Genomic DNA, 26,611 nt, shown 5'->3' with positions numbered 1-26,611 from the left:
TGTCTTTTTACTAATTGTTACTCATCTCATCCTGAAAAATGGTGTTTACGTTTCTTTCTCTTACCACTGTCTGAAGTTTTTGTTAAGTGAGCTGTCTGACAATCATTGTAAAACAAAAGGCTGTAAGATGTCAGCTTTTGTTCCGAAACACACAACATTTAAATAGCTTGTAAATGAATTGTACAAATATTCAAAAATATATCCGGAATTACGAAAGCACACTTTTAAAAAAAAAAATTCAGATGTGTGATGCAAACAAACAAAAATTTAAATAGGAGCAAAACAAATCAGAACACTTTACTAGGTGATGTGCAATTGACAAATATTAGCAGAAACTTGATTTCCAAACATTGTTTGTTTACTATATACTTTTATCAGTAAAACTGCATGTTTTTTAAAAAAGATATTTGTATTGGGATTTTATGTTAGTCTATATTTTAGATGCATTCAGGAGAAGGAACAGAAACAAAAAAAGGAGAAAAAGTCAAATCAATTTACATTTTACATCCTCCATTCCTGTCTATGTTTGTGGGTGTTAGCTCCACCCGCACAGGAATAGCGTGATAATTGTATGGAGAGTTGTCCAATTTTGAACCATCGGATGCATGCATGTTTACAAGCTTAAGTCACATTATGCCATTAACATTGTACTAACCGCAGAGAAAAAGGGGGGAAATAATAGAAGGTACAAGAGAACGAAGAAAAGAAAGAACATGTAACTGGTGCAGAGGTGTGGTGTAATATGTCGGGGTATTGACATCAAGTGGGGTTGAAGGCATTGCCAACCCTATAGCGGGTCCGGTGCGGGGGGGGAACTCCACTACAACTGACATTTCACCTGCACCCAGCCAGCCATTCCCGGGGGGATCTGAAGTCTATGCGCTCCCTTCCCAAAGGTCAAACTCCTGATATCCCAGATGGCCCTAGCTGGGGGACCAGAACCTCATTGACTGTTTGTGAGTCATGATCTGACTCTCCCTCTTCACTGCCAGAACCCACCGGTTTCTCCCATTCAGCCACTACTTCCTTCCATTGTTCGGGAATTGGGAGCTTTCGCACACCTCTGGCCTCCCATGCCAGGGCCATGCGATGATATCCCTATTCCAGGCTGCAAGTTGTGGTCCCGTCACGGATTTCCACTCCATCTCGATCCTGCGCATGGCGAGGCCCAACGCAAGATCAATCAAACGATTCCCAACTTTGCGCTTGGGTGGTCTGGGGAAGAGGCCCAGTAGACACATCTGGATTGTTAAAGTCAGCTCTCTACCAATCATGTCTTTAATCTTGTCCAACACTGCCACCCAATATGGTCGCATCCATTGACAGTCCCAGGTCATATGGCCAAAGTCAGCGTCTGGGTAAGCACACCTAGGGCATTGTTGCTCCTCCCCTCCAAATGTCACGTTAAGCTGGTGCGGTGTCATATATGTCATATTTGTATAGTTAAATTGGATATATTTTAGTCTGGTGTTCCTAGAAACTTTTCCTGAATATCTTAGAAACTTATGCAACTCCGAATCAGTGAGAACATTGCCCCCCTTTTTGTCCGATCACGCCCTCAGTCTGTCTAGCGGACCAGTGGAGGCCTCCACTAGGGTGACACACAGCCATTTCACGAGATGTCCAGTCGTACCAAGAGTTAATAAAGCATGGAGGACTGGGTGTTTATCTGGTTCATCCTCCCCCAGGGTCCCACCGGTGCACAAACATGCAGGTCAGTGCTTCGTAGGTTAGGAACTGACCCGGGGAGAGTCCACTATCTTATACTAGGTCCTGGGCGTCGGACGATTGGAATTATACAACCGTCAGCAAGTGTATACTGTTTAGAGCAGAATATTTGTGTCCAGTCACACACCCCTGCACAGTTCATGCCCTCACAGGTACACCCAAGCACTCAACCCACAATCTCCTTACACTACGAACCACCAGCAACCTCTTCCACTTACTAACATTTACAGCTATTACTTTGAACAGTCATTTCATCTAATGCTCACTATCACACACTCTTCGTTAGATCACACCCATCTTATCACAGGTGCCTTTATCATGTATTAGTCAAGTGCAGTTTTCTTCGCAAAAGTTTGGCTCGCCCACACATCTACATTCTATATGTATTAATTTCCCTATGCTAAAGAATGCAACTCTGACTGCACGCACAAGCCTCACTGTTGTACACAGGTCCTCAATGTCATGCACCTACAACCATTAAATCCATGGAGCACACCACTTGCCAATTTCTCCTCCATAGACCTCCCAGTTCCACCAAACCCTTCATTAAGGAAGTCAAAAGCCTCATCCACCAAGCACTCCAATATCTTTCATTGAGAATTCGCCCTCCCAGGAAATTTGTCCTCCAGGTCTGTGAAAGACATACTTTTAGTACTTCTTCAGACATTGTTCTGCTAACATAGGGCACATTATGTGTTCTTTAGCTATACCCTTTTCTAAGTAATGCACTCTCTTTACTGTAGGCTTGGCCATACCCTGTACCTAGAGCACTTTGCTGTAAAATATTCTTACACTATTTTCTCTTTTCTGTAACATGTGTTATCATCGTAAGTGCAAGCACCTTTTTTTCAAAATTACATATTGGTATTTGAAGCGCAAATCTGTATGCAAACTAACCACTTTACTTGTGTTTCTTTTTTTGTTAAGAAGGGGCTTTTTTTGACCCTTCCATCAATCCCTGGTGTTTCATTTACAAACGTAATTATTTAATTCTAGTGGTGCGAATGCATGCCTACCTATGATTGACTTTGAGTTTGTTGAGTCTCAAATGGTTCCAGGCTCCAGTTAACAGGAAGATTTGTGTAGGAAACACTCCTGTTCTGATATTTACACCCATTCTGTGTACCCAGGTTTTTTCAGGATCTCCAAATCTGTATTGATGAGCACTGTTGGTTTCTAATTGGTACATCCCTATGGTCTTAGCAGGGTTTGGCCATCACAATTGCTTAAAATCTTTTGGGGGGGGATGTTTGATCAGAAATGATCTCTTTGTAGATTTCTTCTACAACTGATTAACATCTTCCTCGAAATGTTTGTAGTGTTCAACCATGAGCTCAAGACCTGGTTGGTGACTTACCAGAAAGGGTGGCCGCAATTGTATAAAGAGAGGTTAGTTGTGTGTGTGTGTGTAGTAATGTATGTATTTTGCATTTCCTGAGAATGTGTTTCCTTAGCATGAGAATTGAGGCAGTCTTATATTTCATGTGCTATCTTCTCTCTAAACAAGAGGATTTATCCCAGAATCCACAAGTGAGCACCAACGTGTGAGCAGTTTCTTGGTATCCCGCTACTATCCTCCCAGAGTGTGTGCCCGCTTGTGTTTCTCCATAGCTGCCTTTATAAAGTCTCTATGGTTTTCTTTTGCCAGTAACAAGCTTCCTGTTGCTAGTCAGTTTGTTGGCCCTTTTCTCGAGGTGTGCATTTTAGAACTGAAGCCTACCAGACAGCAACGTTTTCTGAATTGCTAAAGAGATCTTTGGGGCATTCAGAATGGTTCCCTGGGAATGCATTCTGCCCGTTGCTTACAATTGGCTTTGTGGTTTGTAACTCCCATTTTCTGGCTTTTTATTTGCTAGCTTTATTTCTTTTAGACTGTCCAGGGTGAGTTTGTCCGTCCTAAGAAGCGAAACCTTTTCATACCAACTCCCATTGTATTCTTTTAGGGGTGCTCCTTCCTGTAAACAGGCCTGTACGTCTTGTTCGTATCTTGTCACATTGTCACAGAAGTAGGAACACCAATGAAAACATTTTCTGTTAATTCTCAAGTGTGTTGGACATCAATACTGCAATATGATCAAAACAATTCATTACACTAGGTGATTCCATTTCCACACTTTGTCCGTGTGCTGTACAGTTTTATTAGTAAAACTGTATTTCTGTGCAAATGTAGTGGTCATTTCAATCGAAAATGTGTTGTATGGAATAGTCCACTCTAAGCCACTTCACTTTACTCCGCACCACTCTATACCTCTGCTCTCTACACTGCACCACTCCACTTAAACCATACCACTGGACTCTGCTCCACTTTACGCCACTGCACTTTCAGCCACTCTACTACACTACACTCAAGGCCCTCACTCTGCACCACTGTACTGTACTATGCACCACTCTAATCCAGGCCACTGTATTCAACAACGATCCATTAAACGCTGCTGCATTCTGTGCTGTTCACGCAATGCAACTGAACTCTGTCACTGTCATCTACAGCACTCTACACCAGTGTACTCTACACCATTCCACTCTGCTCCATACCACTGCACTTTACTCTGCAGCACTCTACTCTGTGCCACTGTACTCTATATCATTGTACTCGACGTCACTGCACTCTACCCTGCAATACTGAACTCTTCGCCACTTTACTCTACACCATTGGACTCTTGGCCAACGCCCTCTGCACCACTCTAGTCTAGGCCACACCACTCTATTCTGAACCACTCCACCCCACTGCACTCTACACTGCACCACTCCACTTTATACCATTCCACTGTACTCTACTCCATTCTGCACCGCTCCACTCTATGCCACGTTACTCTATTGCTCTCTACACCACTCTACTTTACGCTACTCAAGTCTAGGCCACTCCAATCTTCCTTGCACAACTCCACTCTAAACCACTGCACTCTATGCCAATGTACTGTACGTCACCCCCTACTACTTGGTACTCTATGCCACTGCTCTCTATGCCACTCTACACTACTGCACTCTACGGTAATCTTCTCTGTAACACTGCACTATCTGCCACTGAACTCTATGCCTATCTACTCTGCACTACTGCACTCTATGCAAATGCACTCTACACCCCTCTGCGCCACTCCACTCTACGCCGCTGCACTCTTTGCCACTTGCCACCTAACTCTGCACCACTGCACTCTACTTTGCACCACTCTAATCTCCGCCACTGCATTCTAGGACGATGCATTTTACGCAGCTGAATTCTATGCTGGTGCACTCCATGCAACGCACTCTGTCATTCTACTCTGACGCACTCTACACCACTCCACACTGCACTCTACTCTGTGCCACTATACTATACTCCTCACCACTGCACTCTTAGCAACTGCACTCTACACACTCCAGTATACTCCAATCTATTCTGCACAACTCCACTCTACGCCACTCTGCAACACTGCACTCTATGCCAATGCCCTCTACGCCGGTGCCCTTTACTCTGTAACACTCAACTCTGTGCCACTGCACTCTGCACCTTCGCACTCTACTGTTTTTTTTTTTTTTGAGACCAACGGTCCCAGATTTTATTTAATTTCACAAGTAATAAGCCAGTAGATCATACAATGTCATATAAACGACAATCATTACTCAGACAGTAACATTTTCGACATATTGGGCACATATTGGTGAAAATAAACAGTAGCCAGGGAAGATGCATTAGTCCGCAATTGTCAGTTCCAGTAGAAACCTTGGGTTGCAGTGCCTGCAGCATTCAGCACTGCAGAAGGACCAAGGTGGTCATGTTGGCCAACAGCGATTATTCTAGGCTGTGTTCCCTGGTCGGCACGGATGATGTTAAAGACAGGAATCACATCCCATATTGCCATATGAGCCACAGGGCTACAGTCTTGTGATCGTGGCAGTGTTCAACAAACATTGTAGAAAGGGTAAACGATGCGGGGGAGGTTAACATCATCGTGAGTACAGCAGAAACAAGCTAACTGCCAATCAAGAGAAACAATGGGGAAATAACGAAGATAGGAGGGAAAACACTTCAACAACAATCAGACTTCGCACTCTACTGTTAACCACTCTAATCTACGCCACTGCATTCTACGACGCGGCACCGTATGCAGTTAAATTCTATGTCACTGCACTCGATGCCACTATACTCTAGATCAGTATACTTTGCAACACTCTACGCTAATGCACTGTACGCCACACCACTGCACTCTCCAGCACTAAACTACGCGAATGTACTCTGCGCCACTGTACTCTACTCTGTACCACTGTATTAAACGCCACTGCACTCTACGTTACTCTTCTCCACATCACTCTTTGCCACTCTACACCACTGCACTATATGCAACTTTACTCTGCAACACTGCACTCTATTCTCTACTCTACTCTCCACTGCTGTGTTCTATGCCAATGCACTCTACATCACTCTGTTCTGTATCACTCCCCTCTATACCACTGCACTTTGCAGCTCTTCACTCTACGACACTGCACTCTATGGCCCTATATTCTTCTCTACACCACTGCACTCTACGCCACTCCGCTTTGCACCTCTGCAGTCTATACCACAGCATTTTACTATGCAACACTCTAATCTACACAACTATTCTACAATGCTGCATTGTACGCTGCTAAATCTTTGCCGCTGCACTCTACACCACAATACTCTACAACACTCTACGCCAAAGCATTCTACACCAGTCCACTGTACGCCACTTCACTGTACGCCTCTCTACCGAACTCCACTCCAATGCACAACAGTCTGGGCCACTTTGACACTCTACTGTTAGCCATTCCACTCGATGGCACTCCATCTCCAATCTGCTCTATGCTACTAACTTTTAGCCATGCTGGGCGCAGCCATGCTGGTGTACATCATGGCTAAAACACATTGGCAAAACCAATAACTTATGCATAGGCGAGCTCAATTTATATATTGAACAACAAACGCACGATTCCAAACGCCCAAACAACTTTATTTTAACGATAATTTTTTTTTTTTTTTAGATGATCGTAAAATAGGAAACTGTGTTAGCTCGCTTTTATCTGTTTTGTGTGGTCCTTCTCAAGGCAACATATTGTCAGTGAAAGGCATTTTTCTTGATTTACAGGTTTCAGCAAAGACCTCGTGGTATGCAGACGCCTAGAGCATTTGAAACCTACAAAACACCTGTAAGTGACCCTTTGAAAAAGCATTCGAATAATTTGCAAAACCTTGTGTTCGTTACTCAATTCCTCCAAGGAACAGCACCCGTTATATTTTTCCAACAGCACGGGATAACCTTGTGGAAAAAAATGATTGGTCCACTTCCAAAAGTGATCATGTGCTTCGGAAAAATAATCAGACTTTCTTTACAATATTCCAAGTGCTGTTTCTTCTTTCTAAGGCAGTGCAGTGTTTGCTACCTACATATTTACTCTGAGTACAAGAGTGACGGCTGTGTGAGTTGTCATGTTTTTTTCGCCTCAAACCGTGTCTTTTTAGTTGAACTTGACCAAGCACAGGAAGGTTAATTTCTTTAGTTTTTTTTTCATTTTGAAGAACTTTGTCTGTTTATTTTGAGATCAAGCCTCGCAGTTATTTCTTTCCACTGTGGCTGACTAGTCAAGGTCACCCGGTCTGTTACCTGATCGCTGGGTACATATGACTGAGGGAAAGTCTTAAGATATTTTTTGGCTTCCATCTCAAGCACCATGAACATTTTTTCGTTCCCCTCGGTAAAGGCTACATATTTGTTGTTTCTGTAACATGAAACGCAAGTGAATACAAAAGAAAGTAATTGTTTAATCTCCTAGTTACCAGCTAAAAGACTTCCCCGTAATTGGTCTCTGGATGCCTTCTATATTTTCACCCCATTAGCTTTATCCCAGGAGCCTTTCATCTTTTGGGAGTTGAGAGCACATAAGTAATTTTATTTCCGGAATCTTCTTTTACATTCATAAAAATAATAAAATACCTTTCCACTCTGATTATTGTTTATGCCATATACAATAAAGTTGTCTCCTCTAGATGTGTACGACTACAGTATCTACTAGCGAGGTAATATTAGTTGCGTAAGCATGCTAAATAACCCTGGCATATTGGGCCTGCCACTGGCCTCATTTTCATGCCTGTTGCACATGCACAGAATTGTCAGTCACCCTAGTGTCAACCATTATGTGAAATTCTCCTTAGCTGAGCATGCTTAATGTCAAAATGGATAGTAGATGGCCTTCAATTTTTCCAGATGTATTGCCAGTGCTTTTCGTAAGACTGAGAGAATGTGAAACAACATGGGTAACATATGTAAATGTAAATGTAGTGGTACTTGTATAGCGCACAAATCACCCATGAGGCATCCCGGCGCTTGTACGAATACCGCTGAGGAACCCTTCCTGGCCTTTCCCTGTGAAGGTGCCCACTCCTGGGCACCCCCAAGGTGAAGCCGGGCATCCTAGCATTGTTGGGGCCGTTGTGGAGATTAAGCAAGCTATTGCCCAGAATTGCAGAGTGGGACCCATGATTAGAATAGGCAGCGAGGTGAGAATTATCAGGTACGAGGAAGTTGAGCCCAAGACCCACCGAAGCGGGAATTGAACCCTGGTCCCGGGCTAGATCTCTGCATCAGGGTCTGCCGCTCTAACCATTGAGCCACACTTCTCCACATTGAGGGTAAATAGCAGGTTGTCCTTGAGGGACCAGTGGTGGGGTAAATGCCAGGCTAAAGGGCTTGATCTCAACTGTATTTGGGAGAGATCATAAATTAGTTTCTGTGGACATAGACAATAGCGTTGTAAAATGGCCACCAATTGCTGTAATGTTATTTTTCTTTGTGTTCTTCATTGAGCCGTGCGACAAATGACAGGAGAATCAGTGTGTACTATTTGAGATTAAATAAATGGTAGTGGATGCATGTAAAAATCTTTGAATATCAAGCTATAGATGGTGCCTTTAATGGCACTAACTGTGGACGGTGTATACAAGTGGAAGGTGTGTTGTCTGTAAGGGGGGGGGTCATAATAATTTTGTTATACTTGGATATCTATGGGACTAGGTGGTAAAAATTCAAGATTTGGCAGTGATCTAAAGCCAGACAATTTTATTCTGCCTGCATTAGTGTGGCATTATTTCATAGCAATAAGCTGATTATGAAAGTGATATGCCCCAGTTAGTTGTTTTGCTATCTACACTTAGTAGGCAAGGATAACAAAGGGTTGCTTGCGTGATGGAATTTATGATTGGATTTTGGGTAGTGATGCCTTACGAAACCCTTGTGACTAAGGAGAAAGAGTTGCTAAAGACCTTGTTGTGTGCAGTGACAGCTCTCCCAAAAACCTGTGCAAGGCTGACCTCACAAATGCTCACCAAAGAACTCCTTAAAGTATCCTTGTCATGCCCTTTAGAAGTGTAGGCTGATCTCGGGAACTATTTCTGGCGAGGTGCTAGGAGTTTTAGAATCGAAGATCCTAATAGAGGTTATACAACAGAGCATTGCATGAGTTCCCAACCACATTGGTTTTATTGAAAAAGGGTTCAAAGTATGCACCTCTCAGATGTTGACACTGTATGTAAGGTCATCTTCTGCTGTAGCTTGCATCTGGTTGTGCAGGCATGTGATCAGAATCACGAAGAGATTAAAAGAAAGCTTATGTTACACTCCAGTACTGACCAATGTTTGGAAGATCTGGTGCTGGTGTTTTACTTTAGTGTTTTAATGGGCCTCATAAAGTATTGAAAGGCACACCCTTTAGTACCTCCATACATTCACTGTTTTAATCCTTGTCTGGACATCTTTTCTTATTGTCGCCAGTCTTTGTGCACCAAAAGTGAAGAGTTTGGGATGCTGAGCATTAGTGAATGGAAATGTCAGTTCTTAAGTGCTGGGTCTGCCCATTCAGTTCTTAAAGTGGAGAAATTGTATGATAAATACTGCATGTATTGGAATGTAGGAAACAAAAGCTCCGGGATTAAGCCTGGGAGGATTTAATGGAAGCAAGTATGAGGTCTGACAAATTTGCATTCTGGAGAATTATTAATAACCCTATTTATGGAAGGATTCACACCCCATTTTAGAAACCACTATTCCTCCTGTTGAGTGGGTGGCCCGTTTTTCTGCTATATTTCCTTCTGTGTGGGACATTCGGTGGCAACTTCAGTAAATTAAGCTGAGGGGAAATGGGATGATGGTATTGCCTTTGATTATGAGAAAGTTAATTGTGCACTTTAAGGGTGCCGAAGGGATAAAGCCCCTTGGCAAATGGGGTGGTACTAGATTTACATATTAGATGTATGTATTTATGGGCTCCACTGCTCACCAGTGTTTTAAATGCTGTTGTGAAAGTGGGTCCTGCTGTGTCATGGAAGAAGTCGGTGATTGTTCCAAATTTTTAAGAAATGGAATAAAGTTGATAAGGCATGCTATAGGCCAATTTTGCCTCTGGACTCTTCTCTTAAATTGGCAGGTAGGATGCTTCTGTCTCGGCTAGAAGATAGGGCGCTGGAAAATAAAGTAGTGTCCAGTATACAGTCTGATTTTAGAAAGGGTAACGGCACAATCGAACAATGTCTAAACCTAGAACTTCTTCTCCACAAGTATACGTTGGCCAAAGAGGAGGCTCCATATATGTCCTTAATGGACCCCTCCACTACATTTGATTTAATCAACTACTCCTGCTGTGGGATCTTTTTATCAGATCTGAGGGAGGGGTTGGACATTATTTATTTCCTTTGTCAATTCTACTCTGACACTGTGGCTTCAGTTCGCTACAGTTATAAGGGAGAATGCACAGTGCACTATAGAGTGGGAAGGGTGGTCAGACAAGGGTTCATACTGTCCCCATTTCTTTTTACTCTTTATGTTAGTGGAATTGATACATTTTTGGCAGATAAGGCCATGGACATGCCACATATAGGTTCTCGCCCGCTCCTATCTTACTCTACACGGATGATGCGGTATTGAGGGCTCGCACAGGCATTCCATTGCAAACACTTTTAAATAGCTCCCAACCATCCATAAATGGCATGAAGCTGAAAGTTAATAGGGGAAAAACCTTTGTTATGACTGTATGGCCTTTTAAGAAAAAGGCCAGGACATATTTTAGACAAGGTAAAAAATTATGGAGACTGGAGATCATATTTAATTCCTCAAACCTATGGTCCAAACATGTAACAATATATATAGCCCTTCCAACTTGAGGCAATGGTAGACATGAAAAACATACTCATTAATATGCTACCACATTGTCAACTCTGTGCAGTAAATACATGCTTTCTTCCATTGATAGTTAACAGTGCTGCCAGTAAAGCAAAATGTAATGTGCCAATAGCGCAGTGCATATCAGCTATTTACATAGATTGCCCTAGTTACATTTGCATGAATAAATCCATTTTAGATCACGTGCCATAGTGGGAGTATTATTCATATTTAGAAAAAATGTCGCCAATGTCTCATCATAAATTACCTTCATCAACAAAGCAAATTGTAAAATACATTCAAAGAAACGTGCTGCCATTTCACTGGAAGAATCCAAATGATGACAATCTCTGACCCTGAATGCTCTTCTGAGCCGTTTTCAGTTTCAACTTTCCAAAGTATCCATGACCTCTGCTGCGCCAATAACAAAAGCTCGCACTGTGCTGTGTATTTCACAAAAGCAGGTCAAACCTTCAGTGGCAGGGAAATATATTCGATGGCATCCGCATCCCGGAGCCCAATTGTGCACCAAGTGTGAACTTGAAACATAATTTTATCCACCGAGTCTGCTCACAAAATCCAATCGGGACTACCACTCCCATAGTGCCTCTGGACTGGCCTTCGGGAAAAGTGATATGCACATGCAAACTTTGTCTCAATGCAGCAGTTAGCGCCGAAGGTGAAAGTAAAATTAATTAAAATTACACCGGTCCAGTGGCAATAGTCTGTGTCTAAAATAACCAGCCAGAAAAGGGGGTGGTGATGAACAGAGTGTCTGAATTAAGCAGACCACTCTTACCCAGTCCAAAGATCAGGGCTTGATCCATCACCGTTATTTAGCTCACTGCCCCATCCCAGCTCAGAACCTGGCTATATGCAAATTAGTCGGTCCCTGGCCCAGTGCATCATGGGAACAGGGCAGACCAAACTACCAAGCCAATTCTTCACCAGAAAGGATACAAGCTACCGGGGACCGGTTTCTGGCATTTCAGCCTCGTCGGCCCGGCTTGCTTGAATCCTGACGGAAGCTTGTTTCCTTCCCAGTGTAAGAATTGGCTTTTGTAGTCTGGTCTGCCCTGGTCCCATGATGCACTGGGCCAGGGACAGACTAATTTGCATACAGCCAGGTTCTGAAACTGGGATGGTGCAATGAGCTAAAAAACGGTGTTGGATCTAGCCCTGATCTCTTGACTGGGTGAGAGTACTCTGCTTAATTCAGAGACTCTGTCCATCACCACCCCTTGTTGTAAATAAAATAACCAGCACCAGAATTAAGTTCAAACCAGGCACATGAACCAAGGTTGAAGGGGACCGATACATAAAGATGAGTATGTCGAGACTGAGCTCACTGCTTCGGCGTAGGCGTCCGCAGTGCCCAATTATATATATAATATCTGTATCCGGCGTCTGCTACGGAGCAGCAGTTATGGGAAATACTAGTGCGGCACCATTACAGGTAGTGGAAAACAGTTTTCTAAGAAGATTACGGACTATCCCCTCTAGCTGTGCGAATCATGTTTGTCATAGGGAGCTGGAAATTCCTTTCATCGAGGCTTCACTCGCTATTGCTGCTCATTGATTGTGGCATGTGGTTGGTGAAATCCGACTGTTGAGCTAAATCGAGGTCTAATTCGAGATTGACACCATCCAAAGGCAGACAATCAAATTCCCTAGATTAGTTGCATCAAGAATTTCTATATGAAGTTGGGTAATAATTTTTTTACGGGCCCTAAAATGGTGCAGAAGATCAATTGGAAAGATTTTAGGTTGTCCTGAATTGAGTTCAGGGAGAATGAGCGCGCAGAGGCAGAATTAAAAAAAATATATATCTTTCATTTCCTGGTAATGCGTTGACCCAACCCGGAATTCAATTGTATTGATGCTTGGTGAAGAATACACGTCATTGCTTCTTGCTGACAAGATTTAGTTTATATAAGATCCATATGCATGTAGCTTTTAGGGGCTAGGCCAAGGGTTTGTTTTATTTATCAGCATGCCCTTGATATGATTTCCCATAACAATCTATTTTTCATGTTGTATTATTTACCATACACCAAGAAGTATTTTTTACCTTTGTTCAGTGTAGACCTGCTTTATTATATCCACTAGCACAAAAAATATGTTCCTAAAGGAATCATTCAAAATTGACTTCACAGTTATAAAGTTGTCACAATAGTGAACATGAATTATATAATGTTCAAGAGGAATACATACAGTATATCACTTTCTTTTATTCAATCATATTCATCTCAAATCATCAGAATATGTACATCAAATGTCTATCCACTTTTGGCAACATAAAATGTACTGCTTCCGCAGTTTCTCAAATTCTGCAGTACCTTAAGACACTTTTGTATCAAATATGGATAGTATTCACATATCTCCCATATATACAATAATTTTGCAAAGAAAATATATACAAAATTACAGTGCAATCAATGATGATACTATTTACAATAAAGTGTCGTTTCGTCGACGTTTCGGTCTCTTATAGTACAGTTCATGGAGACCATCATCAGGACATGTGTTGCGCCATGGACTTATTGCAAAACAATGTGCATAGAGTCAGAGCTCTGTATACAAGTACTCTTGAAAGGATAGTTTAGATCGACTGCCCACACCGAACCAAGTGGTGAAAAATGATGAATAAAAGTGCCAACAATATGTGCCAAGGGACTAAAATGCCATATTTACAGCTATATACATGGTGGTCATGTCCCAAAACGACATGCACCCACACCATTGGTGAAAACGTAAAAGATGTGTTAACAAACAAATGGGTACTCACAACAAGACAATGAAGGTATCTCTAATCCTATTAGAAAACGGAATAGAACGAAATTAAGTCTTAAAACTGTCTAGATTGTAGATCAAACGTACATAGGAATGCCCCCAAAATGTCAAAATCCTACCTTAAGCCTCTTTTTGTTAGGCTCAGGTTGGGGACGTCTCCCGAGTCAATTAAATCAGCTTCGCTGAATCTGTATCCAAAACAGAGACACGAAGGGACATCAGAAGGCACTTATGATATCGACTGAACAACTAGATATCGGCGATAATAGAGAGCAAGACTTACTTATGGGGAAATGAATCGCCGTCCGATAACCAGCTCAAATCAGGAAACTGCAAACTGCTAGTGGCGTTTTCCCGGCATACACAGTTAAAGATAACGGTCACGTGGTCAAAACGTACAGCGTCGTGACGGCCATCTTGGGATAAGAAAATCAAGCCTGACTCTCCATAGATTAACATTGGAGGTCAGGCAACAAAAGTGCTAGAGTGGAGGAAATATACTGCCACAAACAGCGTATCGATACAGACAGCAGTGAAATACATTAGATAAGGTTAGGCCCGAATCAAGAGGTGGAAGGTAGAAAGTTAATCAGTCCCATGGCCTAATAAAGGGAACAAAAAGGGAGAACGTAAGCCTGATTCACTAGTGATCCAAACAGAGACTTCAACGGAGAGTCACTAAAACTTGACATTCAACAAAGGAATTTAATCCCTTGGCAACGGTGTTAGCTGACCAAATCCACCTGTTTTCTTTCTGTGTGAGCAAGCGGTCAATATCACATCTTCTTTTTGACTGTTTGACACTTTCCAAAACAAACCATTGCATCTCACATGGAGAATGTTTATTATGTAAATAGTGTTCAACCAGAGGTGCTGTCTCAATTTAACATCTTATTCTTGACTGATGTTGTATTATTCTCTTCTTAACCTCTTGTGTGGTTTTTCCTATATAATATAGGGCACACGGACATTTGATGCAGTATATGACATTTTTTGTTAGACAATTCGTATGATTTTTCATAGTCCAGGTTTTTCCATTTATGCAGCAAGTCTTTGTTGGTGTCGTTGTTTGACATGCAACACATGAACCACAGGGATAGTGTCCCACTATAGGTGAAAGACCCCAAATGTTTTGAATGGTATTCGCAATTGGTTCTTTGTAGGCTTTTACCAAGTGATCTCTTAAGTTACGTGCCCTTTTAAAGGCAAATCGTGGTATCAGTAATTGGGGTTCAATCTTTTGAATAAAATGCCAATTTTTTGTTACTATTTTCTTGATTTGATTGGATTCCGATCCAAACGTGGTAAAACATGTTACTGGATCGTTAACAGTCATGTTTAGTTTTTACTTCCAATAACGCTTGTCTGTCGTAATACCACACTCTTTTCATTGAGTGCTTTACCAGTCTGTATGGATAACCTCTCATTGACAGTTTAGTTTGTAGTACCTTCGCTTCTTTAAAATAATCATTTCGTCTGGTACAGTTGCGTTTTATCCTTAAAAACTGTCCAAAAGGAAGATTATCACGTAAGTTACGTGGATGGTGGCTGGAGTAATTTAGAAGCGTATTACGTGCTGTTGGTTTTGTAAAGAGACTAGTTGATAATTGTCCCTCATCATCCCATATGTTAAGATCCAGGAAATGAATACATTCCTTGTCATGTTCTATGGTCAATTGTAAGTTACTATCTTTTGAATTGAACCAACCATGGAACTCCTGTAACTTAGATAACGGACCATCCCAAATTAGACAGACGTCATCTATGTAACGTAAGTACTCTTTAATATAGTTCTCAAATGGGTTGTTGTTAAAATAACTATTTCTTCGAATGCAGCAACATACAGATTAGCTATATCAAGGGCAAAAATTGCCCCCATTGCGACACCCTTTATTTGGCCATAGAAAACATCGTTAAAGATAAAGTAATCATCATTTAGTGCGATTTTTGGCACATTCAGTTATAAAATCGGTCGGGACTTGGTGTGGACGTGGTCTATTGTCCAACACATCTGTGATTCCATTCATTTATTTATTTACGCAACTTTTATAGCGCGACAAATACCCGAAGGTGTCTCGGCGCTGTGGAGCAAACTGGAGTCTATCATCAAACCATCCTCTTACTGATTAAACAGCCAAGTTTTCAAGAGCCTGCGAAAGCTCATCAGATTCGGGGCGGTTTTGATGGCTAATGGCAAGAGGTTCCAAAGTTTTGGAGTGGCCACAAGAAAGCGCCTGTCTCCCCAGGTGACCGATCTTGTGCGTGGCACAGGGAGGAGACTGATATTAGCCGATCTTAATTGCCTGCTGGGAGTATACAGTTGAAAGGCTTCAACCAAGAACCTAGGTCCCGTGCCATGTACAGCCTTATAAGCAATACAGAGGGCCTTAAACTTAACGCGGCTCTCGACTCTCAGCCAATGAAGCTGACGAATACCGAAAGTGGTGGATTTGCGACGAGGGATGTTGAGAAGAATCCTAGCAGCCGCATTCTGAATAGATTGCAGCTTCGTTGTGACACGCTTCTGGGTATGAAGGAAGAGTGCCTCTGCTTGTGGTATGTTAAGATAAAGACTTTCAATGTCCATGGTGACTAGGACATTTGTCTGTTTGTTTTATGTTTTACCCTCCAGACGATTACTTACACTTGCACTGTTTCTAGTGTAGGATTTTGTGAGCAATACGTCTGGTTTTATAAAATGGTCAACATATTTGGCCAAAGATTGTAGTATCGATTGGCATCCTGCTACAATTGGTCGTCCAGGTGGTTTTTTATCGTCTTTAAGCACTTTAGGTAAAGTGTAAAAGGCTGGGATAGAATAGTCATTTTTATTTAGATAGTCTAGTCAAATTCCTTAGGATGTAACCATCCACCTTCTGTGCCTTGTTTAGTAAGGCATAAGATCCGTGATCTAATATTATCTGTGGGATCTTGTGGTAATTTTTTGTAGTGTAGGGTATTATGCAGTTGTCTCAGTGCTTCTTCATCATAGGCTGTTTTATCCTGAACAATAATACTACCGCCCTTGTCAGCTGGTTTGATAATAATATCATCACGGCTGGCAAGATTTTTGAGGGTCTCATGATCATCTTTTGAGAAGTTATATTTAATATACCTCCTCTCCTCAAACATTTGATCAATCTCAGTAAGAACCACGTTTTCAAAAGTGATTAGATCTTTAGGCATCAAATTAGTTGCCGGATAAAATGTTGAGGGGCAACGTAATCCAGTAATTGTTTGTGTCGGTGGAGGGGCATTATTGAAGCAATATTTCAATCGTATTGTTCTGAATAGTCTGAACATTTCTACTTGTGTGTTAAAATGGTCATTCCTACATGTAGGTACAAATGAAAGCCCATGATTTAGTACATCAATCTCTTTTTTGCTCAATATATGTTTTGACAGATTGAAGATTGGAACAACTTCTAGATTGCAGTTATTGTTAATTATAGTTCCAGGTACAGTGGCCATTGTAGATAAATCAGTGTCAGTAGGGTTATCTACCACTCGTAGTAGTTGTTCATTGTTTGTCGAAAGCCTGGTGTGTATTGGTTTCTTTACCAACCCCTCAGAGTGTTGCGTGTGCGACCTCTCTGTGGGGTCCGGCCCCTCCCTAAAAAAGGGGAAGGGTTTTGGCCTCTCCCAAATCTGTAGTTGGAACTATTAGTTCTATCGGTGTTATCCTCAGAGCTAGATGACCCTGTATCTGAAAAGTTGGTATGTTTAGGGGCCCAAGTAGTTTGATTTGGTGCAAGAAAATCTTTCTTTAAGTAGGGATATGTGCGGTCTCTAGCATAATTCTTTATATCTTTTTGTAGCTTCTCTGTCTTTTTCAAGATATTTGTTCTTTGGAAATCTGCAATTATAGTTTCTAAATTTTTTAGAAATTCTTGGTTGTCTGTAGAGCTACTATCTTCCAAAACTTGTTTTTCTAACTCTATCTCTTTTTTTCAATCTATCAATGTGTTTTAGGGCAGTCTCAATACTTAAGACCATCCAACTCCTTGAGCACTTATTTGATACGAAGCTAAATCCAACTTTGAAATCTTCATCCTCTACAAAAATCTCTGGAATATTTCGTACCTGTAAGCCTACAGGGATAATATTGTTGTTCAGACAATCTGTAAGGGATTTTGCATGTAATTCGGTTCTTATAAGCTTTTTATGCAGTCTCTCTAAATTATTCCTCAGTGTCGTTTGTTGGGCACTTAGTCCCGTGTTACCAGGTTGATGTCCTAATAAAGAGGGACCTCCTGCTATTCTGGCAATGTATTCATCTGTGTACGGTAGTGTTTCAAGTTCAGACATTAGTTAAAGTAAACTATAAATGTATATATACAAACACAATAAGAAAACGTGAGCAGAAATAATAAGTGACACCTTGTTAGACCAGTCAGCCCTTTGGGTGGTCCCTCCTATGTATTTATTTATTTTTTTGTCCCCTTTTTGCCCCTCAATCCTTTCATTTTTGATTTCCACTGGAATTTTTAGGTGTTGACCTGGGGGTTAGGTACTCCTTGACCCCATGGTTCCTCATAGGCCTAAAATTCCCTCCTTTTCTGAGGGCCAGCTTAGTTACTCAAAATGGTGGCCAGTAACTGCCATAACGGTTACTTCGGGGGGGGGGGGGCCTGAGCCTTGATCACTAAAAGCAAAAGCTTTCCGCGCGGACGTCCCGAGCCGCTTTCTGGCAATCCTTCTGAGGAGGCGTGTGAGAGCGTGGAACAGCCGGGGCAGCCGAAGGGCTCCAGAGGCAGGGCTCCGGTGACGTAGGAGGAGGCGTGAAGGCGCCGGAAGAGGCCGGCGGAAGGCGGAGCTCGCCGAGGGTGGAGCCGGCGTGAGGGAGAGTGCGGAAGTCTGCCGAGCGCCGCTGCGAGTCGCGCACTGAAGGACGCCTGTTCTCCTGTCAGGAGGAAAGAGGAGAGCAGGTTATGCCCGACAGCAGCGGAGAAGGCCTCTGAACCAGGGCAAAAACCGGACGGTGACCGGGTCTCGAGAACTGCACAACTTGGCAAAGTAAGCCGGGAAGGTGGGGGGAACGGCAGTAACAAGCGTGACTGGCCCATAATCGCTGGCAAACCGGAGAACTAAGCAGTGCTGAATATAGACTTCACCAGCAATATCCCCACAGGACTAGACCAGCTGGCTCCAGGGTTACTTAGGCAAGAGTGTCTAATGTGAAAAAGGGACATGTCAGACCATTTGTTACTTAACAGCTATTAGAGAGAGGGAAATAGGGCTGAGACCGGGGACAGGGAAGACAGAACATAGAGAAAAATACTAGAGGGGAATCCTCGGGGCAGGGCTGTGCAATTGTGAGACACAGGGCCTTCTCTACAAGAGAGGAGTATATGTATAACAAGAGCTAATGTTGGTATAACCTGCCTGTTCTTTTCCAATCATACAGCTGATTGAATCATTCTTCATATATGCCAGGGGAGGAAAGGTTCGCCGACCTGTTGTGACATCTAGTTGTCCCTGAGTCCCCTTGGGTAAAGTACCTGTCAGCCTTCACTGTGGAAACTGTAAATGTGGTTGTAAAACTTAATTCAACTGTGAAAGTCTTATCACAATGAAAAGGCATCGGAGCAATTTCTGAAAATCTTACCAATGCACTAAGCCATTAGAAGAATGTAAATTGTAACTCGCCAATGTGAAAAGGATAGATAGAGTGAAAATTGATTGCATTGAATTTTGAACCTGCTAAGAGAAAGAGAAACTGAGAAAAACTTTTATAAAGCAAACCGTATTTTTCTAAACTGGTGTGGCGTCTTTTACTTTTAGTGGTGGAGCGCTGGGTTACTGTGAGTGAGATTTATAAGCACAACACATTTGCCTTGGAGTGTGGCTGTCCCTGCTCAGTGCTAAGCTACCCTATGTAGTCTGGCAACCCCAGGTCTAACACACCTATTTAACAAACAATGTAATCAGGCAGATTGATCAACACATATTTATATCAACCACTTTTTTACGAAGAGGGCCCTTGCAGACAGCGTCTGCGCATATATATCAAAGTTAAATAGGGCAACCCAATCTTCCCAAGGAACTGGGTATATTCAATAGCACAAAAAATATGTTCCTAAAGAAATCATTCAAAATTGACTTCACAGTTATAAAGTTCTCACAATAGTGAACATGAATTATATAATGTTCAAGAGGAATACATACAGTATATCACTTTCTTTTATTCAATCATATTCATCTCAAATCATCAGAATATGTATATACATCAAATGTCTATCCACTTTTGGCAACATAAAATGTACTGCTTTCGCAGTTTCTCAAATTCTGCAGTACCTTAAGACACTTTTGTATCAAATATGGATAGTATTCACATATCTCCCATATATACAATAATTTTGCAAAGAAAATATATACAAAATTACAGTGCAATCAATGATGATACTATTTACAATAAAGTGTCGTTTCGTCGACGTTTCGGTCTCTTATAGTACAGTTCATCGAGACCATCATCAGGACATGTGTTGCGCCATGGACCTATTGCAAAACAATGTGCATAGAGTCAGAGCTCTGTATATAAGTACTCTTGAAAGGATAGTTTAGATCGACTGCCCACACCGAACCAAGTGGTGAAAAATGATGAATAAAAGTGCCAACAATATGTGTCAAGGAACTAAAATGCCATATTTACAGCTATATACATGGTGGTCATGTCCCAAAACGACATGCACCCACACCATTGGTGAAAACGTAAAAGATGTGTTAACAAACAAATGGGTACTCACAACAAGACAATGAAGGTATCTCTAATCCTATTAGAAAACGGAATAGAACTAAATTAAGACTTAAAACTGTCTAGATTGTAGATCAAACATACATAGGAATGGCCCCAAAATGTCAAAATCCTACCTTAAGCCTCTTTGTTAGGCTCAGGTTGGGGACGTCTCCCGAGTCAATTAAATCAGCTTCGTTGAATCTGTATCCAAAACAGAGACACGAAGGGACATCAGAAGGCACTTATGATATCGACTGAACAACTAGATATCGGCAATAATAGAGAGCAAGACTAACTTATGGAGAAATGAATCGCCGTTCGATAACCAGCTCAAATCAGGAAACCGCAAACTGCTAGTGGCGTTTTCCCGGCATACACAGTTAAAGATAGCAGTCACGTGGTCAAAACATACAGCGTCGTGACGGCCATCTTGGGATAAAAAATCAAGCCTGACTCTCCATAGATTAACATTGGAGGTAAGGCAACAAAAGTGCAAGAGTGGAGGAAATATACTGCCACAAACAGCGTATCGATACAGACAACAGTGAAATACATTAGATAAGGTTAGGCCCGAATCCAGAGGTGGAAGGTAGAAAGTTAATCAGTCCCATGGTCTAATAAAGGGAACAAAAAGGGAGCACGTAAGCCTGATTCACTAGTGATCCAAACAGAGACATCAACGGAGAGTCGCTTAAACTTGCCATTCAACAAATGAATTTAATCCCTTGGCAACGGTGTTAGCTGACCAAATCCACCTGTTTTCTTTCTGTGTGAGCAAGCGGTCAATATCACATCTTCTTTTTGACTGTTTGACACTTTCCAAAACAAACCATTGCATCTCACATGGAGAATGTTTATTATGTAAATAGTGTTCAACCAGAGGTGCTGTCTCAATTTTACATCTTATTCTTGACTGATGTTGTATTATTCTCTTCTTAACCTCTTGTGTGGTTTTCCTATATAATATAGGGCACACGGACATTTGATGCAGTATATGACATTTTTTGTTAGACTATTCGTATGATTTTTCATAGTCCAGGTTTTTCCATTTATGCAGCAAGTCTTTGTTGGTGTCGTTGTTTGACATGCAACACATGAACCACAGCGATAGGGTCCCACTATAGGTGAAAGACCCCAAATGTTTTGAATGGTATTCGCAGTTGGTTCTTTGTAGGCTTTTACCAAGTGATCTCTTAAGTTACGTGCCCTTTTAAAGGCAAATCGTGGTATCGGTAATTGTGGTTCAATCTTTTGAATAATATGCACATTTTTTGTTACTATTTTCTTGATTTGATTGGATTCCGATCCAAACGTGGTAATACATGTTACTGGTTCGTTAACAGAGTCATGTTTAGTTTTTACTTCCAATAACGCTTGTCTGTCGTAATACCACGCTGTTTTCATTGAGCGCTTTGTCAATGAGAGGTTCCCCATACAGACTGGTAAAGCGCTGTTGAAGATGTTATATTGACCGCTTGCTCACACAGAACAGGTGGATTTGGTCAGCTAACACCGTTGCCAAGGGATTAAATTCCTTTGTTGAATGGCAAGTTTTAGCGCCTCTCCGTTGAAGTCTCTGTTTGGATCACTAGTGAATCAGGCTTACGTTCTCCCTTTTTGTTCCCTTTATTAGACTATGGGACTGATTAACTTTCTACCTTCCACCTCTTGATTCGGGCCTAACCTTATCTAATGTATTTCACTGTTGTCTGTATCGATACGCTGTTTGTGGCAGTATATTTCCTCCACTCTTGCACTTTTGTTGCCTGACCTCCGTCTCTGTTTTGGATACAGATTCAACGAAGCTGATTTAATTGACTCGGGAGACGTCCCCAACCTGAGCCTAACAAAAAGAGGCTTAAGGTAGGATTTTGACATTTTGGGGCCATTCCTATGTACGTTTGATCTAAAATCTAGACAGTTTTAAGACTTAATTTCGTTCTATTCCGTTTTCTAATAGGATTAGAGATAACTTCATTGTCTTGTTGTGAGTACCCATTTGTTTGTTAACACATCTTTTAAGTTTTCACCAATGGTGTGGGTGCATGTCGTTTTGGGACAAGACCACCATGTATATAGCTGTAAATATGGCATTTTAGTCCCTTGGCACATATTGTTGGCACTTTTATTCATCATTTTTCACCACTTGGTTCGGTGTGGGCAGTCGATCTAAACTATCCTTTCAAGAGTACTTGTATACAGAGCTCTGACTCTATGCACATTGTTTTGCAATAGGTCCATGGCGCAACACATGTCCTGATGATGGTCTCGATGAATTGTACTATAAGAGACCGAAACGTCGACGAAACGACACTTTGTAAATAGTATCATCATTGATTGTACTGTAATTTTGTATATATTTTCTTTGCAAAATTATTGTATATATGGGAGATATGTGAATACTATCCATATTTGATACAAAAGTGTCTTAAGGTACTGCAGAATTTGAGAAACTGCGGAAGCAGTACATTTTATGTTACCAAAAGTGGATAGACATTTGATGTATATACATATTCTGATGATTTGAGATGAATATGATTGAATAAAAGAAAGTGATATACTGTATGTATTCCTCTTGAACATTATATAATTCATGTTCACTATTGTGACAACTTTATAACTGTGAAGTCAATTTTGAATGATTCCTTTAGGAACATATTTTTTGTGCTATTGAATATACCCAGTTCCTTGGGAAGATTGGGTTGCCCTATTTAACTTTATTATATCCACATCAGCTGCACTTGTTTTCTGTGCCTAACTTTTTTTTAATGTGTGTTAGTTTGAGGAAATGCCTTCCCGAGATTTCCCTTGAGATTGAACCTTAGTGTGTTTTTTCATCTCCAAGCTGCTAACTGTTTTATTCTAATGGTTAGATTTATGGTTCATCAAAAATCTTTTTAGTACGGTTAGTGTAAGTGGCTTGGTACATGTTTTTAGAAATTGTTTGGATTTTAATGATGTACTTATTGTACTGGTGTATTGTTACTTTTATGGAGTGTTTTGTTCTCCGAATAAAGAATGAATGACTACTGCATGTAGTGCATGCTCAGCCCCGACGAATAATAATTTACTGGTGCTCGGTCAGAGCAGTAAATAGTTGGCACTTTCATTCTGGTTTACTCGGAGTTGGAGGAAGGAAGAGGGAAGCGTATCTCGCAGGGTAGTTTGGCTTCTGGGAAGGGGACAGGCCTGCTGCAATAAGTCTCCCTCTTAAGATGGTAGGGGATAAGATGCCCTTTGTGGATTGTCCCTCATAAAATGTGCCTACCAGACTGACCTCTTTATTCAGGCAGGGATAGTCATTCTCCTCTTTACCATTGAGGTTACTTTGCGTGTAAAGAACAGTCGGTGGCCATTCGCTGTCCCTACTTTTTTAGGTCTCGCCTGAGCCAATGCGCTTGCGCATTGCTCCGGCGAGATTATAGTAAGTGTAAAAGAACAATCTACCAAAATGGCGGATTAGACACAGTTCATGTGATCTATGCGGGTGCACAGCGCCAGCCACGTCGCACACCACCATTTGTCTGTGCCTCTCATCAGACTTCAAAGGCTGCTGCCCCCCCCCAATCAGACTTCAAAGGAATGCGCTCCCGCTCCCCCGCCACAGCAATACCGAGAGCTTGTTTTGCCTGCTACTCCTTGCCCTTTGGTCTCCACCTGCTCTCCCGTGTGCTTGCATCTTCCTTCCTTGGCCCTGGGTGTTTTCCGTGTTCTCCCATTCAGTGCCTTCTCAACCCTGTACTTGATTGCTGTCCAAGCCCCAGCCCTCGCTGCCTCTATCATTATACCCTCCCCCTGTGTTTCCCTGTTTCCCCTTGCTTTTTCCCAGCTCCATTATTCTGTGCTTTGATAAACTAAACGTGCTTTGTAGCACTCAACCCTGCATGTTCTTAGCTTCAGTCTCTGTGCTGCTGCAACACATCACTCGGGGACACCACCACATCACCCAGGGGCACCACCACATCCCTCAGGGGCACCACTCAGGGTCACCTCTCAGGGACACCACCACATCATTCAGGGACACCACCACATCATTCAGGGACACCAACACATCACTCAGAGACACCAACACATCACTCAGAGACACCAACACATCACTCAGAGACACCAACACATCACTCGGGGACACCAACACATCACTCGGGGACACCACCACTTCACTCGGGGACACCACCACTTCACTCGGGGACACCACCACTTCACTCGGGGACACCACCACTTCACTCGGGGACACCACCACATCACTCGGGGACACCACCACATCACTCGGGGACACCACCACATCACTCGGGGACACCACCACATCACTCGGGGACACCACCACATCACTCGGGGACACCACCACATCACTCGGGGACACCACCACATCACTCGGGGACACCACCACATCACTCGGGGACACCACCACATCACTCGGGGACACCACCACATCACTCGGGGACACCACCACATCACTCGGGGACACCACCACATCACTCGGGGACACCACCACATCACTCGGGGACACCACCACATCACTCGGGGACACCACCACATCACTCGGGGACACCACCACATCACTCGGGGACACCAGCACATCACTCGGGGACACCACCACATCACTCGGGGACACCACCACATCACTCGGGGACACCACCACATCACTCGGGGACACCACCACATTACTCGGGGACACCACCACATCACTCAGGGGCACCACTCTGGGGCACCGCCACATCACTCGTGGGCACCGCCACATCACTCGTGGGCACCGCCACATCACTCGGGGACACCGCCACATCTCCACCACATCACTCGGGGACACCACCACATCACTCGGGGGCACCACTCAGGAACACCACCACATTACTCGGGGACACCACCACATCACTCGGGGACACCACCACATCACTCTGGGGCACCACCACATCACTCAGGGGCACCACTCAGGGACACCACCACATCACTCAGGGGCATCACTCGGGGACACCACCACATCACTCGGGGACACCGCCACATCACTCGGGGACACCGCCACATCACTCGGGGACACCGCCACATCACTCGGGGACACCGCCACATCACTCGGGGACACCGCCACATCACTCGGGGACACCGCCACATCACTCGGGGACACCGCCACATCACTCGGGGACACCGCCACATCACTCGGGGGCACCGCCACATCACTCGGGGGCACCACCACATCACTCGGGGGCACCACCACATCACTCGGGGGCACCACCACATCACTCGGGGGCATTACTCAGGGACACCACCACATCACTCGGGGACACCGCCACATCACTCGGGGGCACCGCCACATCACTCGGGGGCACCGCCACATCACTCGGGGGCACCGCCACATCACTCGGGGGCACCGCCACATCACTCGGGGACACAGCCACATCACTCGGGGACACAGCCACATCACTCGGGGACACCGCCACATCACCACCACATCACTCAGGGGCACCACTCTGGGACACCACCACATCACTCTGGGACACCACCACATCACTCTGGGACACCACCACATCACTCTGGGACACCACCACATCACTCTGGGACACCACCACATCACTCTGGGACACCACCACATCACTCTGGGACACCACCACATCACTCTGGGACACCACCACATCACTCTGGGACACCACCACATCACTCTGGGGACACCACCACATCACTCTGGGGACACCACCACATCACTCTGGGGACACCACCACATCACTCTGGGGACACCACCACATCACTCTGGGGACACCACCACATCACTCTGGGGACACCACCACATCACTCTGGGGACACCACCACATCACTCGGGGACACCACTGAGGGACACCACCATCATCACTCTGGGACACCAGCATCATCACTCTGGGACACCAGCACATCACTCTGGGACACCAGCATCATCACTCTGGGACACCAGCACATCACTCTGGGACACCAGCACATCACTCTGGGACACCAGCACATCACTCTGGGACACCACCACATCACTCAGGGACACCACTCGGGGGCACCGCCACATCACTCGGGGGCACCACCACATCACTCGGGGGCACCACTCGGGGACACCGCCACATCACCACCACATCACTCAGGGGCACCACTCGGGGACACCACCACATCACTCAGGGGCACCACTCGGGGACACCTACACAGCACTCGGGGACACCTACACAGCACTCGGGGACACCGCCACATCACTCGGGGACACCGCCACATC

General features: G+C 43.5%; 1 protein-coding gene across 6 annotated transcripts in view; it reads left to right on the top strand.

Moving 5' to 3' along the window:
• PHTF2 (putative homeodomain transcription factor 2) overlaps nt 1-26,611 on the top strand; it is a 488,580-nt gene that overhangs the window by 20,342 nt on the left and 441,627 nt on the right. For 3 of the 6 annotated variants that reach the window (XM_078679184.1, XM_078679156.1, XM_078679148.1), the window contains exon 2: nt 6,807-6,867. The exons of the other annotated variants lie outside the window; for them this stretch is intronic. The gene's annotated coding sequence lies outside the window, so the exon portion shown is untranslated. The remainder of the gene's footprint in view (nt 1-6,806; nt 6,868-26,611) is intronic. 6 annotated transcript variants of the gene reach the window in all.

The sequence above is a fragment of the Lissotriton helveticus genome, chromosome 1_1 (genome assembly GCF_964261635.1).
Source record: "Lissotriton helveticus chromosome 1_1, aLisHel1.1, whole genome shotgun sequence".
Taxonomy (NCBI): Eukaryota; Metazoa; Chordata; class Amphibia; order Caudata; family Salamandridae; genus Lissotriton; species Lissotriton helveticus.
This window is presented reverse-complemented; position numbering and strand designations above follow the sequence as displayed.